Consider the following 19,419-nt stretch of genomic DNA (forward strand, 5'->3'; position numbering starts at 1 on the left):
CTTTTATGCCAGATATATGCATAAGATAGCTTACAACTATAGAACAAAATATTATATTGTTCAGATCATGCACACAATATGTCGGCCCAAAGGAAGGCATATTATGTGGCCGATTAAGGTCGTTGTAAGCTATAGACCAAAATATAACTCATATAAAATATCATATTATGCGCATAATGGGTCGGCCCAAAAGAAGACACATTGTGTGGCCAATTAAAGTTTGAGTTATATTAAAGAGTATCGCTAACAAATAATGTGTCGGTCCAAAGGAAGGCACATTATGTTGTACTTGGTATCTCATAAAGAACCCATTTATATGCATTTAAAATTTTGTTTTATTTGCATAATTTTATATTACTTAATATGTTCTTGGCTTGAGCAAAATCGTGAGCTTAAATAAATTTCTCTCTTTAATTTCAGTGCAATCTGTAACTGCCAGCATTAATAACATCCCAACACTAACTGGTTCGAATTTTACTGAATGGAAAGAATACGTAACCGTAGTCTTAGGCTGCATGGACTTAGATTATGCATTAAGGAATGATCGCCCCACACCTTTGACCAATGCTAGCACTATAGAGCAAAGGGCTGAATTTCAGCTGTGGGAGAAATCAAATCGTATGTGTCTAAGTATCATGAAGCTTTCCATACCGGCACAAATAAAAGGCTCAATAACAGAAGGAGAAGATACTAAGAGTTTCCTGGATCAATTAGCAGCCGATTCACCTCAAATGAAAAGGTCGAGACTACCACAATTCTTACGAAGTTGGTAACCATGCGGTATAATGGTAAAAGAAACATAAGGGAGTACATTATGCAGATGCACAATATAACGACAAGTCTGAAAGCACTAAAACTCGATATGTCTGAGGGTATGTTAGTTGCATTTCGTCTTGATATCTCTGCCTGCACGGTTCACTCCTTTTAAGATATCATATAATACTCAAAAGGAAAAGTGGGCATTGAATGAGCTTATTGTCCAATGCGTGCAAGAGGAGGAGAGACTAAAGATTGAGACATCTGAGAGTACTCACTTAGCATTTGGTTCTCAAAGTACGAGCAAGAAACGAAAGAGGATCAATAAGAAAGGAAAAGGAAAACAAACTATAGATTCGGGAGGCAATGACCATAAGGAGCACAAGAAGCAGGATAAGGAATCAACTTGTTTCTTTTGCAAGAAGAAAGGTCATATGAAGAAAGACTGCCTCAAGTACGCTAACTGGCGTGTAAAGAAAGGTAAACTTCTCAACTTTGTTAGTTCGGAAGTCAATCTAGCTATTGTACCCACTGACACTTGGTGGATAGATACCGGTGCTACTACTCACATAAGTATCACTATGCAGGATTGTCTCAGGAACCGACTTCCGCTTGATGGTGAAAAATATATCTATACAGGAAATGGAAAGAAGGCTAAAGTCGAGTCGATTGGTGTTTTTAGGCTTTGTTTAGGAACCAATGTCTTTCTAGATTTAGAAAATACATTTATTGTACCGTCTTTTCGACGAAATTTAATTTCAATTTCTTGTTTGGACAAATCAGGTGATTCTTGTTCATTCAGAAATGGAATTTTCAGTATTTTCTTTAATTCAGTGTTGGTTGGCAATGGTTTCTTGGTTGATAAGCTTTATAAATTGAATACCTTTACTCCTACGGTTGACAACGTGATAATGCATAGTATAGGTACAAAACGTAAATTGACTAATGAGAATTCTTCCATGTTGTGGCATAGGCGTTTAGGATATATATCCAAACAACGCCTAGAATGTTAATGTCACATGGAATTCTCGATTCTCTTGATATGTCAGACTTTGATGTCTGCATAGAGTGTATCAAGGGGAAGACCACTAACAAAAGGAATAAAGGGGCTAGCCGTTGTAGTGATGTTTTGGAGCTAATACATACGGATATTTGTGAGTCATTCCCTAAGGCATCTTGGAATGGGCACACATATTTTATTAGTTTCATAGATGACTATTCCAGATTTGGCTATCTGTACCTTATTCATGAAAAATCACAATCTTTGGACATGTTCAAAATTTTCAAAGCCGAAGTTGAACTTCAACTAGGTAAGAAAATTAAAGTTGTCCGATCTGACCGTGGAGGTGAATATTACGGTCGATATGATAGATTAGGTGAACAACATCCAGGATCTTTTGCGAATTACCCTGCTGAATGTGGAATTGTGCCTCATTATACCATACTTGGTACACCCAGTCAGAATGGTGTAGCTGAGCGTCACAATCGAACCCTAAAAGACATGGTAAGAAGTATGATGACTTTCACTTCTCTACCAGAGTCCTTGTGGGGTGAAGCACTCAAGACTGCAGTTTACCTACTCAATAGAGTACCTAGTAAAGCAGTAACTAAAACCCCATTCGAGATGTGGACGGGTAAGAAGCCTAGCATTCAACACTTACACGTTTGGGGTTGTCCAACTGAAGCTAGGCCTTACAAGCCTAATGAAAGGAAACTGGACTCAAGAACGGTTAGCTGTAATTTTGTAGGATACTCTGAAAAGTCAAGAGGATATAAATTTTATGATCCCTCTAATAGATCCTTCTTCGAAACGAGAAATGCCAAGTTCATTGAGGACAGTGGGAGTGATAAAATCAAGGAAATATCTTTTGAGGAATGCAATGGCAATCCTCCTGTGGTTACTACTAGTGCGATCAGTAGCGGTATGGTTACCATACCACACATTATGGGTATTACACATCTAGTAAGCGTAGTGAACCAAGATATTCCCATGACATCTCCAATGCAATTGGAGGAACCTGCCACTGAAATTGAAGTATTGCCTCATATTGAAGAGCAAGTACCTCAACCACCTCAAATACAAGTGTCTTTAAGGCGATCCACAAGGGAACGGAGAAGCACGAATTCTCGTGATTATGTTTATCTCCAAGAGCATGACTTTGACATAGGGTTAGAAGGTGATCCTACATCTTTCCAAGAAGTCAAACAATGCTCTGATCCTGAAAGGTGGATTAACGTCATGCAAGAAGAGTTGAAGTCTATGGCGAACAATGACGTTTGGGAACTTGTCGAATTGCCTGAAGGAAAGAAGTCTGTTGGTTATAAATGGATATTTAAAACCAAGCGAGATTCAAGGGGTAATGTCGAAAAGTATAAGGCTCGTCTTGTTGCCAAGGGATTCACTCAGAAAGAAGACATTGATTACAAGGAGACTTTCTCACCTGTGTCGACGAAAGACTCCCTTAGGGTAATCATGGCACTTGTAGCTCATTATGATTTGGAGCTACATCAAATGGATGTAAATACTGCATTCCTCAATGGAGACATAGAGGAGTCTATATATATGGTGCAACCAGAGAACTTTGAGTCTAACGACTCAAAGCACCTAGTATGTAGATTAAAGAAATCCATTTATGGTTTAAAATAGGTATCCCGTTAGTGGTACCGGAAATTTGATCTAAGTGGTTACCTCATTTGGATTTAAAGAGAACCCTGTTGATCAGTACATATATGTCAAGTTCAGTGGGAGCAAGTTTGTTATACTTGTTTTGTATGTGGACGATATATTGCTTGCGAGCAATAATAAGGGTATGCTGCATCAAATCAAGTCATTTCTATTTGGTAATTTTGAAATGAAAGATCTTGGTGAAGTATCCTTTGTTTTAGGCATACAGATATATCGTGATCATTCAAGAGGTATTCTTGGACTTTCACAATAGGACTATATTGAAAAGGTACTTATAAGGTATGGTATGCAGAATTGTACACCCGGTGACACACCTGTGTCAAGAGGTGACAAGTTCAGCTTGCAGCAGTGTCCACGGCTTGAACTTGAAATAAAAAAGATGGAGCAATTCCCATATGCGTCAGCAGTGGGAAGTCTCATGTATACACAAGTTTATACTCGACCAGATATAGCATTTATAGTGGGAATGGTAAGCAGATTTGTTAGTAACCCAGGATCGTCACACTAGAAAGCGGTAAAGAGAGTGATGCGGTATTTGCAAAGAACCAAAGGACATATGCTCACGTATCGGAGATCAGATCATCTGGAGGTGATTGGATATTCAGACTTCGATTTTGCTGGATGCTTGGATAGCAAAAAATCTACTTCGCGCTATATCTTCATGCTTGCTGGAGGGGCTATATCTTGGAGGAGCGTCAAACAGACGTTAGTAGTCACTTCTACTATGGAGATAGAGTTAGTGGCATGCTACGAAGCATCCAATCACGGGATTTGGCTGCGGAGTTTCATCACAGCATTACAGATTGTTGATGGTATTGACAGGCCACAGAGGATCTACTGTGATAACAAGGCCACAGAACTTTATGCCAAGAACAACCGCAGTTCGTCGAAGTCTAAACATATCGACATCAAGTTTCTAGCGGTTAAAGAAAGAGTTCAAAGTTGTCAGATTATGGTAGAGCACATCAGCACAGATTCCATGTTGGCCAATCCACTCACCAAAGGCTTGGTGCCTAAGGTGTTTCATGCACATGTTGTGGATATGAGAGTCCTTCTTATGGAAGAAGAACTCATATAGTGGGAGTCTGTATTTATCTTATTGCTCTATATTTGATAATAAAGACAAACATTTTGTTTTGATTATTGTACGTACTTAAAGTTCAAAACACTAATGGGAATTTATATGTTTGTTTGACACTCTGACTGTGATATCATCATTTACTACTGCTGTTTAGCATTTGGTGTTTGTAAATATGATAAAGATTCCTTTTGGAATCATAAAATTGATCATGATTTGCTATTGCAGTTTAGCATAAAGTATTTTATAAATATGATCTGACCTCTTTTGAGGTCATCTTAGAACCAGTTGGAAATTGACATGTATTGATCACATTTCATGTAATTTCCACTCTACACATCCACATCTTGATCTATGTCATTAATGATATTGGTATTGTGATTACTGTTGGGACTTGTTACGATCATATACAGTAGCTATGACCTCTTTAGTCCTATACCAATAAAATTAATTGACCAGATTGTTTACAGGGGTATTTTATACCAATAAAGTTTGATATCAACTAAAGTTTTACTTGTATTTCACATACAACTCACATATAGCCCAAGTGGGAGATTGTTGGATATAATTATCCCTATTTGGTGGGCTTATTTGTAAGTTGCACACATGAATACGATCCGAACCCTTTAAAGTGATCTAACCTATGTCTAGTGAGTTTCGGGTAATTGGATGTGGATCTCATATGTGTAGAACCTATAGTCCCGCATCTATTATCATCTATTTGATGATAATAGATGTTTAGTATATATGGATTTATAGTCTCACATCTATTATCATCGATGGGCTGATAATAGATGTGCACTATATAATGGGTTGGTCCTCAGAGGATTAGGGTAATCTTGAGACGTCTCTTCGTTCCCCATTGACGAAGAGAATCCGGCGCCGTCAACCCTAACTCCTCCGGAAGGCCAACTTTCTTCTCCTCCTTCTTCCGCAGGATTGTTGGATCGACGAGCTCTGCACGAAGAATCATGACGATTCCGCTGCATTCAGGTTCTTTGTAATTACAGTATTTATTTCCTTATGCCGTGTTCTCGATGAAACGAAGATCCATGCTCATATATTCTTATTTTTCCTATTCGAATTCTTACTTTGATTGTCTAGAATTCATGCGGCTTAGGTTTTATGAGAACCATCACTCAAGAGTATTGATGATTCATCAGAATCCACTTTATCCTTGAAAGTTAACAAATGACTCTGACTGACACGAACAATGCATTTTGCTTTAGCTCCATATTCAAGTGTCGAAATAGTCTTGTGGGTTTCCTTTGGATTAGGGCTTGCACAAAGAATCATCAAAATCTTTGATTTATCATCCTCGAATGAGTCCTAAAATAATGGAACAAGGGAAGCATCCCTCCGTCATTGTTTATTATTAAATCTGAAGTATTTAGAAGACCAGTTCCATGTGTATTGGTCCTGCAAAAGCATTGTAAGCTTGATGTCTCTGAATGGAACATGTTGCAATGGATTCAACCACTCTTTTTAGAGCAACGTTGCATTGGTTTATTCTAGCTGTTTGCAAATAGTTGATAATTAGTACAACAACAATTAGGCTTTATCTCACTAGGTATATGAATCCTTTTATGTCATTAAGCTCTAGTCCCTATTATATCATCATTTATATTTAAATAAATTTTATCTTGTTTAATTATTGCTAACCAAATCTTTTTTTGTCTTCTTCTTTCTCATTTGATGTGCGTATTTGTCATAGTTTCATATCGCCTAACTGGGACATTTATTGGAGTTAATAATTAGTGCAAGAGCAACAAATCCAGTTGAAGTATTCACCTTTCATTGAATGTGTGGGAATAAATACATAATTGCAATGTTATTGCTAAGTTATGTTTTGACAAAGTGCATGACTAGATGTGAAAAGAAAAAGAAGATAACAAAAAAATTTGAGTGAAATGTTCATTTGATCATTAACAAAACAGATGCACATAAAAAGGATTGAACTAAAATTTATTTCTGGTTCATGTTGAAGTTGAAGTTAGGTATTGTCATGTTGAACTTGGGTGTTGATGTTATGTCAATATTTTAACTTATTTATATTTGCTGATGGTTTTTGCAAAACCAGTCATTGTTTTGGTGTTTTAGAGGATTTGAGATGAATCTAGGCACTTTGGAAGGGTATTTTCCCCATATTTGCTTCAAACTAGTGAGCCTCACCTATTAGGATTAGGATTTGTTTCTCACAACTGAGTCTCACCTATTAGGAAGTAACAAGAACTATATGTCTCATTGGTCAAGCTTTATCTCATCTTTTTCAAGTCTTACAACGAGCTCTCAGTAGCTCTTGCTACCCAACTTAGCCAACACATGTTTTACAAGCTTAGAACAACAAGACAGTTTTATCCTCTTCCTTAGATAGTTACCTTTCTATATACTGTATATTTAGATAAGGTCTGAGGATTCTTGAAGACAAGGAAGAGGAAAATTGAGCCTTTCCTTAGGCCTAGAAATTTTATTAAGCCATAAGAATTTTACAAGAAATGACAAACATACAAGCTAGGAATTTACAAGCATCTAAGCTAGGAAATTACAAGCATGAACGCTAAGAAATTATAAGCATACAAATTGACTTACAAGTACAAGTTTGAGAAGAAAAGACTACGGTGGATGTTTCAAGTGTGGGCAATCATCGATGCTTGAAGAAAAGGAAGTACGGAGGCTTCAAGAGGAAAAAAACAATCCAATTAAGCTGTCATCAGATAAGAAGGTATCTTTTCAGTGGAGAAATGAGTCAGGGCATCTTCTTTAGTGTCAGAAGATAAGAAGCATTTTTTGTGCTAGCAAGAGAATAAAGTATAGTGAGAGTTAGTGATCTCAAAAGTTAGTTTTAAATTTCTATCATATTAATTAGGTTGGCTTCTTCTGTTGACCCATAGAGAGGGTAAAGTTGATGGTCCTATAGAAGGTGCCAGGCTAGCTTTTTTTTGCGCATCCATCCTTTGTTTTTCTTGTGATAATAGTATTGACGGAGGGTAGAGTGCTAAGTAGAATATTTGAATGGGAAGAAAATAGCTCCTATGTCTTTTGGCCAATATATTTTTCAATGTAGGTTTCTCCGGCTAATGTGAATTCGAATGGATCTTGATATTTCTCCCATAACCATAAACTGCCTTGAACTGAGGCTCTCCAATGTTTAAGATAATCTTCAATAGGCTTTATTGTTGTCCAGTCTTGGTCCATATGAGAAGAATATTCTTCGAATTTGAGAGTAGGAAAATTAATACCTGGTATGCCCATTTTAATTACATGTCTAGCTGATTCAATTTTTAAATTGAGTCATTCAGGAGGAGAACTGTCAAATGAATATCTTCTATAAGACCATCAACTTTACCCCTCCATGAGGTCAAAAGAAGAAGTCAACCTAATTAATATGATGAAAATTTAAAATTTACTTTTGGGAGCACTAACTCTCATTACTACTTTATTCTCTAACACAACTAGCACAAAAGATGCTCCTTATCTTCTAACACTAAAGAAGATGCCCTGACTCATTTCTCCACTGAAAAGATTAATTATTATCTGATGACTTAGCTTAGTTGGATTGTTTTTTCCTCTCGAAGCCTCCCTGAAGTCAGCGTGCTTCAAGCATCGATGATTGCCCACACTTGAAGCATCCACCATAGCCTTTTCTTGTCAAACTTGTAAGTCAGTTTGTATGCTTATAATTTCCTAACTTGCATGCTTGTAATTTATTAGCTTAAAAAAAAAAGGACAGCCCGGTGCACGAAGCTCCCGCCATGCGAGGTCTCAGGGAAGGATCTATTGTACATAGTCTTTCCCTGCTTTTTGCAAGAGGTTGTTTCCAGGATTCGAACCCATGACCTTTTGGTCAAATGACAACAACTTTACCGTTACGCCAAGGCTCCCCTTCTTAGCTTAGATGCTTGTAAATTCTAAGCTTGTATGTTTGTTATTTCCTGTAAAATTCCTATGGCAGCTTAATAAAACTTCTAGGCCTAAGGAAAGACTCTATTTTCCTCTCCCTTATCTTCAAGAATCCTCGGACCTTGTCCAAGTATACAATTTGTATAGAAAGGTAACTATTTAAGGAAGAGGATGAAATTGTTTCATTGTTCTAAGCTTGTAAAACCTGTGTAAGCTAAGTTGGGCAACAAGAGATACTGAGAGCTCATTGTAAGACTTGAAAAAATCGGGATAAAGCTTGACCAATAAGACATATGGCTATTGTTGCTTCCTAATAGGTGAGGCTTACTGATGAGAAGCAAATCTGAGAAAAATACCCTTCCAAAGTGCCTAAATTCATCCCAAATCCTCTAAAACACCAAAACAATTGGTTTTGCAAAAACCATTAGCAAATAGAAATAAATTAAAATATTGGCATAACATCAACACCCAACTTTAACATGAAAAAGAAATAAATTTGGTATCAGAGCCTTAAAGATTCTTCGGACCATGAATGACTTCTAGTTCAAAAGACTTTCAAGATTTTCAGAGAATACACTTTTTAGACCTAGCCTCACAATTTCCAACTAGGAAAAACTATAACAAAGCAATTGCCCAATACTTATAAGTTTCTACTTATAAACCAAACCAAGCAAATGAATCTCACCATAACTTAGACTGAATTATGTCAGGTCCCTCACAAACAGTGAGAGGATGACAAACAGAATCAAACTACCTCTTGATTAAACAATATAATAGCAAGAAGAAATAATTTTTCTATTCATCATAGATTAGAAGAACTAATAGGTATTGAGCAAAACTTAAATATCTTCTCAAACGAACAACTAAATACACTTAATCCTAGACAACTTTATAATCAAGGAATACTCAACTTTACTACTTTAGTAATTAGACATCATAGAACAGAACCACTTCATCTCCCTAATCGAGGAGAAGAAAGACTTAACTTAATGACCCAAACATCAGCTAGAGCTTTATTAAATAGTAGACACAATTATATACATTTAGGATTAATTGTGTTCGAACTCATAAGACTACCCAAAACCAGAATAGGAGGAAAGGTCTTATTAATTCTATATGACTCTCGTCTCCCTGATAGAGAGAAAGCAATTATAGGGATGATAGAAGTCGATATGAATAATAACTTAGGAATTACTTATGCCCTAATTTCTACATGACCCTAAAAGATTTTGTAAAACACATTAAAATACATGATATTCAAGGAAATGGTCAGTTTCAAGGAAATAAGATTCAATTAGATATCATATTCCTATAAAAACAATGAATCATATCCACAATCACTTTAAAATCACAATAACCAACATGATTGAAGCACTAACATCAAAAGGAATATATTTCCTTAAACCACGAGAGTTTAACTTAGAAACTTTAGCACGATTAGAGTGGACTATTAGTCTACATAATCTTGAAACAACACTAAGATCAACAACTTCTATAATGTATAAAGATAGAAGCGATAAACTATCAAGCTATCAACCTTCTACTTCTCAAAATGAAGAAATAGAAGATAATAATTTAAACCTTATGTTTAAACAAGAAAATGATCTTATCAGTATACTTAGAAAACGGGGAACAAAACATCTACGACTAATACAAGAACAGAAATAAAAAATGCTAGCACTAAAGCAAATCATTTCAACTTAATGTACAAATTAGAGGAAGTCAAAACTTTCTTTGGGGACTTAAATGAATACGTATATCTACCTTCAGAATTTGCTAAGCATCGGACTCATAATGATTTAGGAACTGAAGAATTTGATAAGAAACATAACAAATTAGAGAACAATTGAATATTATATTTTGATGAAGACAACAATATAATAGCCAAAAAATAGGAAGATGACACAATAAGTCTCCTAGCATTATTAGAAAAGAATCTGATGAATACGGGAGAATCTTCAGTTACTTCAAATCCAAGTCCACCCTATCAAGTAAAATTGTCAGAAGGTACTATGGGAACCATGGATTATGGTCAAGGGCATTCTCCTAGGTGAGGAGTCAATCCATATACTAATAATAATCCTTTAGTCAGGACTATAGGAAAAAGAAGGCAACCAGAGGTAACTTTCTTTGGAAAAGACTCAGTACTTCTTAATATAACAGAATGCGACCCTCAGTTATATGACACATACTTAGAACAATGGATAGTTTATGTCCAAAGAGACTATCAGGCAAAACATGAAATGGATATTGAAACTGGAGATGCTATGATCCGGGTAGGAGAAAACTACTTGGGAGATGTAGCTAGAAGCCTTTAAACTAAAATTCCCGGAGGAAGTTAATAAAATTGCCTCCCAAGACAATAGCATCTCAAACTTTTGTTATGCTATCCATAGAATATTAACAGCTAGGGATGTAAATACATGTCTAGCATAAGGCAAAAAGAAGAAAATATCAGGAAAATGTTGGTGCAGTGAACACTAATAATTAAACTCAAGTTTTAATGTATGACAAAAGGTTAAAGTTATATATTGTGTGTTCTAATCTATTTACCAGGTGTGCAAGACTGAAAGACTTGATAGGACCTGACACCACTAAAGTCCAGTCAAGTCTGGAGGACTCGATAATTGACAGAAAGCCCAGGTTTTAATGTATAATAAAAGGTTAAAGTTAGATATTGTGTGCTCTAATCTATTTACCAAGTATATAAGACTGAAAGACTAGATAGGACCCGACACCAGGCTGAAATCTAGACAGTTCTAGAGGACCCGATAATTGATAGAAAACCTAGATAGATTGATATCGGGTAGGAAGTCCAGTTGGGTCTCTGGAACCTGACAACTAGCTGAAGCCTAGATGAGATATCTAGCAGGAAGACCTGGTGAGTCAAGGGATCAGAATCAAGTAAGACTGCAAATGATAAGTGAAACTAAGCACTGGAGAAGAGAAATCCAGTGAGGAAGCGTTCCCCGAGAGAATAGTAGGCGTCGGTCCGACCTAGGATTTTAGTGAAATCCAAAGTCATGACCGGACAATCCCGAAATTGTCAGATTTATCTTTACTCTCTTTTGTCTTTTATGCTAACTCTGTGATGCAGGAAATCAAAATTAGAGTTAGGGCATTCTGAGCACTCGAAAAGGATCCAAGTGTCTGGAGGTCCAAGCGCCCCGAGTGGGTCCAAACACCCGGAATGGCCCGAATTCAGCTTTACGAGCAGATGAATCGGCAAAAGTTGGTTGGCTGACCTATGTCATCATTCAGGCGCCTGGGAGTGGTCTAGGCCTTCGGGAAGGGATAAAGGCGACTTGGATAGAGCTTCGTTGAGGTGCAACCATGTCAGCACTCCAGGCGTCCGGTGTTGGATAACTCAGTGTCGAAGCAGGATCGGATAAGCTTCAGAGGAGATGCCCAGGGTGGTCCAGGTGTCTGGACTGACCTATAAAAGCAGCTTCGATTAGTAGTTTCAACATATCAATTGCTATGACTTTCATACTCATGCACTATTATGAGAAGCTCTCTACGACACTGAAATGGTGCTCCGAGAAACAATGCTCAAGCTACTACTCTACTTGTTGTCGGTATAATTTGTTTATTGTTTTGTACTTAAATATTTGTAACTATTCGAGCTTATAGTGAATTGTCCAATGAAGGCACTCAGCGAATGTGAACCTTGGAGTAGAAGTCGTCAAAGGCTTCAAACTAAGTAAAACCGACCTATGTCAGCCTCCCTTGTTTTATCTCTTTCTTATTTCTGCCGCTTTAACTCATGATTTGCAAAAGAATGAAAAACGACATGCATAATTCACCTCCTCCACTAGCGCTTTTCGATCCTACCCTTCCAAAATGCCTAGATTCATCCAAAATTTTCTAAAACACCAAAACAACAACTGGTTTTGTAAAACCCATCAGCAAATAGAAATAAGTTAAAATATTGGCATACCATCAACACCCAACTTGAACAAGACAACATCCAACTTCAACTTCAACATGAAGCGGAAATAGATTTGGTTAAAAAGGGTACTATCAGAGAATGGGTTGCAATCTATGAAAGAGGGACAGTAGTGACAGCACCTTGAGTCAACTAACAAGATGTAAGTGGGATATAATACCTGCATCGTTGCTTCAAGACCAGTTTGACCAGCTGCTTCTATGTTTTCAGAACCAGCCATATCAACAAGCATCAACCTTCCACCCACAGATGGAACATCTAAGATTATCTGAAAATTGATTGAATATTTCAGTAGTGATTGTACTGCTTTTGATTGCATAAAATGGCAGAAGAAAAGGTAAACATACGATGGAGTGACTCCTTGAACTTCTTTCATTACAAAGGGTGCTTTTAACAATCCGGCGCTTTTCAACTTTAGTAACTTCCCGAGTTATTTTTGCTGCTTGTTTCCTGATATATGGCTAGCATTTTTTGCCTTCTTGCCCATAAATTCCAACCGAACCTGTTCAACAGAGGAAAAGGATTAATTGGAAAATTCCTAGCCATTTTCTCTAGCTTTTTTATAGCAAAAGTTGTCCTACAAACAAACCAACTTTCTTCTATCTGAAGTGAAATGGGTGATACTATACCATTTCCTTAGATATATGTATTTTATTTGGAAGACATTGTAAACATATGAACATGCTCCTGCAAATGCGAAGGATGATAAAATCTCAAAGAGAACCAATGTACAGCTGAAGAGGATGGCTTGTGCAGAAACAACAACTAAGAATAGTTCGTTTAAATGGAAGACACATAAAACTTTTAGCTAGTTTTAACACAACTTAAGTATATGTGCATCCTTACAATTATTTGGTTCATGTTGGACCCAAAGTCTATTTTCAGTGTCTGTTATCTTCAGGGTTTCCAACATTGTGCTGACATGATCAAACTGCATCAACTCATCTAAATAGGCCATCGAAATGAAATATTATTACATTGATCACATTAAAGAAGAGAATGCTGTAAGTTTCTCAGAAAGAGAAGATTGTTGCAATCAATACAACGATATTTTTATTTACAATTAATATTGCTACGATGGAAAAAAGGAGAAATTAGATTGGACACTAGAAGATATTCTTCTTGGACAAGAACCATTGCATTTGTTAAATTCATATTTCTTCTGTTTAACTATGAATCACCTCTTATGTATTGTTATTATCTTGATAAGTCGAGCAGTTCAATAATGAATAATAGAATCGCATAGCTGATGCATCTGTAGCTCTGAAAAAAAATAGGTCAATTGAATTCGCTTCAAGATATCAATCCAATGAGGAGAGATGAAAGAGAGGAAGAAATAAAGATCAGAAACGGAAGGGGGGAAAACGACCTTGGGCGTATTGTTGCCTTTAGGAAGACGGAGACCAAAGCTGGCTCCTCCTTGGAAGCTCCTGAAATAAGATCGTGTTGTAAAATAAAGTAATATAAGCAGTATTATATTCGCACAAAAAATAACATGTAATAGACAGATAAATAAAGGAGTAGGGTTTAGAATATAGTTATCCGGTTGAAGCGTCGGCACACCGACTGTCCTTAGAGAATTTATTGCCGCCTCACGGTGCAAAGACTCTCCGGCAAAATTCCCCCAAGATCCGACAACCGCTCGTCTCGTCCGTAGGTGCACTCCAAAACGGACGCTACACTCGGACCCAACCTCAGATCGCCGGAAGACCAAGCCTCAGGACAAGAAAGCAGCGAAAAACTCGACGAGAAGAAAGCAGAAAACCGTACAGAATGAATCGCACAGAGAAGGGAGAAGGAGGAGAAAGCTCGAGGCTTGAGTGAATAATAGAGGTGCTGCAAGTCCCCTTTTATTCACTCTGAGAAGATACGAATCACTGCTTCGCTAGCGAGGAAACGCGTCTCAGTGTCGCGTCCGCGTCCCTTCCTCACGCGCGGAACAAACCGAAAAACCAAACTCTGGTTTGGTTTTGGTTCAGACCGAACCGGAAACCAAACTGGTTTGGTTCAGACTGAACCAAACCAGCAAAAACAGACCGGGCCGCCCGTGAGCGCAAGGCCCACGGGCTGGGGATTTGCACCCCCCCTGCGCGCGTTAATCGCGTACGTGACACCCGGTTTATGGATTTCCGGCTCAAACCCTCCAAATCCACTTGATTTGGGCTTGGCCCGCGCATGCGTGTAGGTCCCCTTATCATTGCTAAGCCCTTCCAAGCTTCTCCACTTAGCAATGTGGAGCAATGTGGGACTAAAAATACTACCAAAAAAAATACTTTGAATTTAAAACAAAATTCAACAATCCCCCACAAATTCAAATCATTTCGGTTAAAAACAAAACAACAAATATATATATATATGTCCTGAGGCTAGGTTGCAATGAGCTTTTAGTGGAAATACCTTCCGGTTTGAATTTTCACCTAAGTACACCAATCTTATTCACATAGGTTTGAAGTGAACTAGGTCTTGAACTTAAACCTTTTTATATGTGAAGCAAATGGTAACAACTCATCACAGGCGATGGTTGAATCCTTCTGGGTTGGTGCATTACAGCCATGCCAGCGAATATTGTTTCATAAGTGCTAAGGGGAGTTCCCTAGACCCCCCACACTGCGGCCACACAGTTACACTTACATAGGTGAGTTCTCCAAGGATGTACTACGAGCATCCTATCAATAAGACCTTGAACTCATTAAGAGCCTTTAAGCTCATCCTTACTAGCAGTCAAGCATCTATCCAGGGAAGAGACTATGAGATTACATCTCAATCAATTTGATGCTTACGGTTCACCCTTATAACTTGTTTATACCACATTGAACCTACTTCTTGGGATCTCCAATTAGATAGGTTAGGTTGTCGTTATAGATGAAATCAGGATAGGCCTCAGTCCCATTCCCTTACTTGATCTCTTGATTTTCTCAGAATCAAGTCCTTTTGTGAGTGGATCAGCAATATTGTCTTTTGAACTTACGAAGTCCAATGACACCACTCCAAGAGACACTAGCTCACGAATAGACTTCAATCTTATTCGTACATATCTCTTCTATTTCTGGTTATACTTGGAGCTTCTAATCTGAGCTATTGTTGTTTGATTATCACAGTGTACTGAAATAGAAGGTATTGGCTTTACCATCAAGGGAATTTCTGAAAGAAGACCCTTAAGCCAATCATCTTCAGTTACTGTGGTATCTAAAGCACACAATTCTGCCTCAGATGTAGAACGGGATATAATCGTCTGTTTAACAGACCTCCAAGCAACTGCACCGCCTCCAAGTGTAAAGACATAACCAGTAACGCCTTTACACTCAGTAGTGTCTGCTATCCAACTAGCATCACTATATCCCTCCAGGACTGTAGGGAATCTCCCATACCACAAGCCCAAGGATATAGTACCTTTTAGGTATCTGAGTACTCTGTCTAATGCATCCCAATGCGTTCTGTCCGGATAACTGGTAAACCTGCTCAATTTTGTTATAGCAAAAGAAATATCAGGTCTAGAACAATTAGCTAAATACATTAGACTACCTATTATTTGTGAGTATCTTAATTGAGACACTGCCACACCACTATTATTCTTGTGGAGAGTTTTTGAAGGGTCATATGGTGTGACAACATATTTAACTTGTCTATAACCATATTTCTCTAATACTCTCTCAACATAGAGTGACTGAGAAATTGTTATTCCATCAGTTGAACGAGTCAACTTCAGCCCTAAAATCATATCAGCACAACTCATATCCTTCATATCAAACTTACCACTTAAGAGGGCCTTAGTCTCATTAATAATAGAAAGGTTAGTTCCAAATAGTAGAATATCATCTACATATAAACATAGGATAATACAATTATCATCTTTCATTTTAGCATACACACATTTATCAGAGTCATTTACTTCAAAGTCAAACGATAGCATAGCTCTATCAAATTTTTCGTACCACTGCTTTGGGGCTTGCTTCAAACCATAAAGAGATTTAACTAACCTATAGACTTTATTCTCATTTCCAGAGACTACATATCCCTCAGGCTGATCCATATATATCTCTTCTTCTAGATCTCCATTCAAGAATGTTGTTTTAACATCCATTTGATGGACCTCAAGATGATATATGGATGCTAATGCGATTAACACTCGGATTGTAGTAATTCTAGTAACAGGAGAATAAGTGTCAAAATAGTCAATTCCTTCTTTTTGTTTGAATCCCTTAGTAACTAGGCGGGCTTTGAATTTATCTACTGACCCATCAGGTTTTAGTTTTCTCTTAAACACTCATTTACATCCTATAGTGGTACACCCAGGAGGTAAATCTACCAACTCCCAAGTGGCATTAGAGACAATAGAGTCCATTTCACTTTTAATAGCCTCTTTCCAGTGTTTAGCTTCTGGAGAAGCCATAACATCTCTATATGTCACAGGATCACCTTCTATATTATAGGTGATAAAGTCCTGGCCTAAATCCGTAGACACACGTTGCTTCTTGCTCCTTCTTGGTTCTGTATACTCACTAGATTCATCTAGTCTAGAGTGACTTAAGGAAGGTGTACCCACTACGGATAGTGGGACCTCTACGGAAGAAGGCTCATTTCTAGTAGGAATACTAGATTGAGGTGTTCTAGTCTTCATAGGAAATATATCCTCAAAAAATGTAGCATCGCGAAGTTCTACAATAGTATTTGCATCTATTCCAAGAATTTCTGATTTAATAATCAGGAACCTATATGCAATACTATTTTGAGCATAACCGAAGAAGATACCATCTACGGTCTTTGGACCAAGTTTTTTCCTTCTGTGTTCAAGTACTAGTACCTTTGCAAGGCACCCCCACACTTTAAGATATTTCAAACTTGTCCTTCGGCCTTTCCAAAGCTCATATGGTGTTTTATCCCTTGACTTCATTGAGACTCTGTTTAGCACATGACATGCAGTGTATAGAGCCTCCCCCCACATAAAGTTGGGTAACCCAGAACTGCCTAACATGGAATTAATCATATCTTCAAGGGTTCAATTTTTTCGTTCTGCTATACCGTTAGATTGAGGACTATATGGAGCAGTTACCTCATGGATTATACCTGTATCTTGACAAAATTTTTGAAACAGGTTCGAGGTAAATTCTCCACCCCTATCAGACCTTAACCTCTTAATAGTTTTATCGGTTTGATTCTCAGCTTCAGATTTAAAAACCATAAATTTATCTAAAGTTTCATCCTTCATTTTTAGCAAATAAACATAACAATAATGAGAGTGATCATCAATGAAGGTGATGAAATACCTTTTATGATCTCTCGTTATTACACCGTTAAACTCACAACAATCAGTATGGATTAATTCTAAAATATCAGAATTTCTATCAACTGATTTGAAGGGTTTTCGGGTTTGTTTATATTGCACACAAACTTCACATTTTTTCCTATCATTTATAGCATATTTAGGAATCATGTCAAGGTTCATCATCCTTTTCACGGTATTAAAATTGACATGTCCTAATATGTCATGTCATATATCATAAGACTCAATGTTATATGAACAACCAATATTAGTAGATTTATTTAAGGTATCATTTTCTACATTGAGTTTGAATAAACCTTCATTAAGGTAACCTTTTCCAATAAAGGTTCCTAAATGTAATATTACAACTTTATTACATTTAAAGTTCAACTCATAACCAGCACGGACTAACTTTGATCCGCTAATCAAATTCCGACGGACCGCTGGAACATGGTGCACCTCATGCAGTGACAGGACTTTTCCAGAGGTGAACCTCAGGTCAACTTGTCCTATCCCAAACACCTTGGCTGCAGAATGGTTCCCCATGATCACGGAAGTGCCTTCAATTACCTGATAAGTAAGGAAGGCAGAGTGATCATCACAACAGTGTACATTAGCACCTGTATCAACTAACCATTCATTGGGTTGATAGATCAAGTTTAGTTCGGGTTTGAAGGTAACAAACCTATCGCTGGTGTCGTTACTAGCAGTCACGACATTTACTTGTGCCTTGGTGTTGGACGTATTGCTTTGGTTTTTCTCCTTGTCCTTTCGCTTAGGGCAGAATTTGACATAATGTCCAACCTGTTCACATGCCCAGCAAGGCTTAGGTTTGGTTCCAGTTTTCTTTTGAACCTTTGGGTTGGGTTTCATCTTGTTCTTCATTTTCTGATTTTTGAATTTCTTCTTGTCAGATGAGACTACTACATTCGCTTTTGGAATAAAATCCATAGGCATTCTTGTATCATCATTTTTATTTTGCTTTCGATGTTCTTCTTCGATATTTAAGGCAATCATCAAATCTTCTAGAGAGATTTTACCTCTCCGATGTTTAAGAGTCATGTCAAAATCTTCCCAACTCGGAGGTAATTTTTCGATGATAGACAAGACCTGAAATTTTTCAGGTAATGGCATATCTCCTTCAGCAAGATCATGAATTTGAACTTGGAATTCATGTGTCTGCTCAACCACAGATTTGCCTTCAACCATTTTGAAGTTCAGGAATTTTGCCACAGTATACTTTTCTAAACCAGAATCTTCGGAGTTATATTTTTTATCCAAAGATTTTCATAGCTCTTTAGCTGAAGAGGTTGAGCAGTACACATCAAATAGTGCGTCTGAGAGGGCAGACAGGATTCTCCCATGGCAGAGATAATCCCTTTGCTTAAACCTCTCTAAGGCAACACTACGGGCAGGTTCCTCTTCATTAGGTGAAGGAGGGTCTGTTTCTATAACGGAGAATAGCCCTAGCGTAGTAAGCCAAAATTTCATCCGTTGTTGCCAACGTCTGAAGTTTTGCCCGTAAAATTTCTCGGGTCTAGCACTAGCCTCATCAGATCCTATTACCCTATCATTCATCATGTCTATTGATGTAGGTAATAAATTCTCTAAGAATGTTGTAAAATAAAGCAATATAAGCAGTATTATATTCGCACAAAAAATAGCATGCAATAGACAGATAAATAAAGGAGTAGGGTTTAAAATATAGTTATCCGGTTGAAGCGTCGGCACGCCGACTATCCTTAGAGAATTTATTGCCGCCTCACGGTGCAAAGGCTCTCCGGCAAAAT

General features: G+C 37.5%; 1 pseudogene; it reads right to left on the reverse strand.

Moving 5' to 3' along the window:
* The window catches only part of LOC121994625, a 34,270-nt pseudogene that overhangs the window by 2,836 nt on the left and 12,015 nt on the right, over positions 1 to 19,419 (reverse strand).

Source organism: Zingiber officinale, chromosome 6A (assembly GCF_018446385.1).
Source record: "Zingiber officinale cultivar Zhangliang chromosome 6A, Zo_v1.1, whole genome shotgun sequence".
In the NCBI taxonomy this organism is placed as follows: domain Eukaryota; kingdom Viridiplantae; phylum Streptophyta; class Magnoliopsida; order Zingiberales; family Zingiberaceae; genus Zingiber; species Zingiber officinale.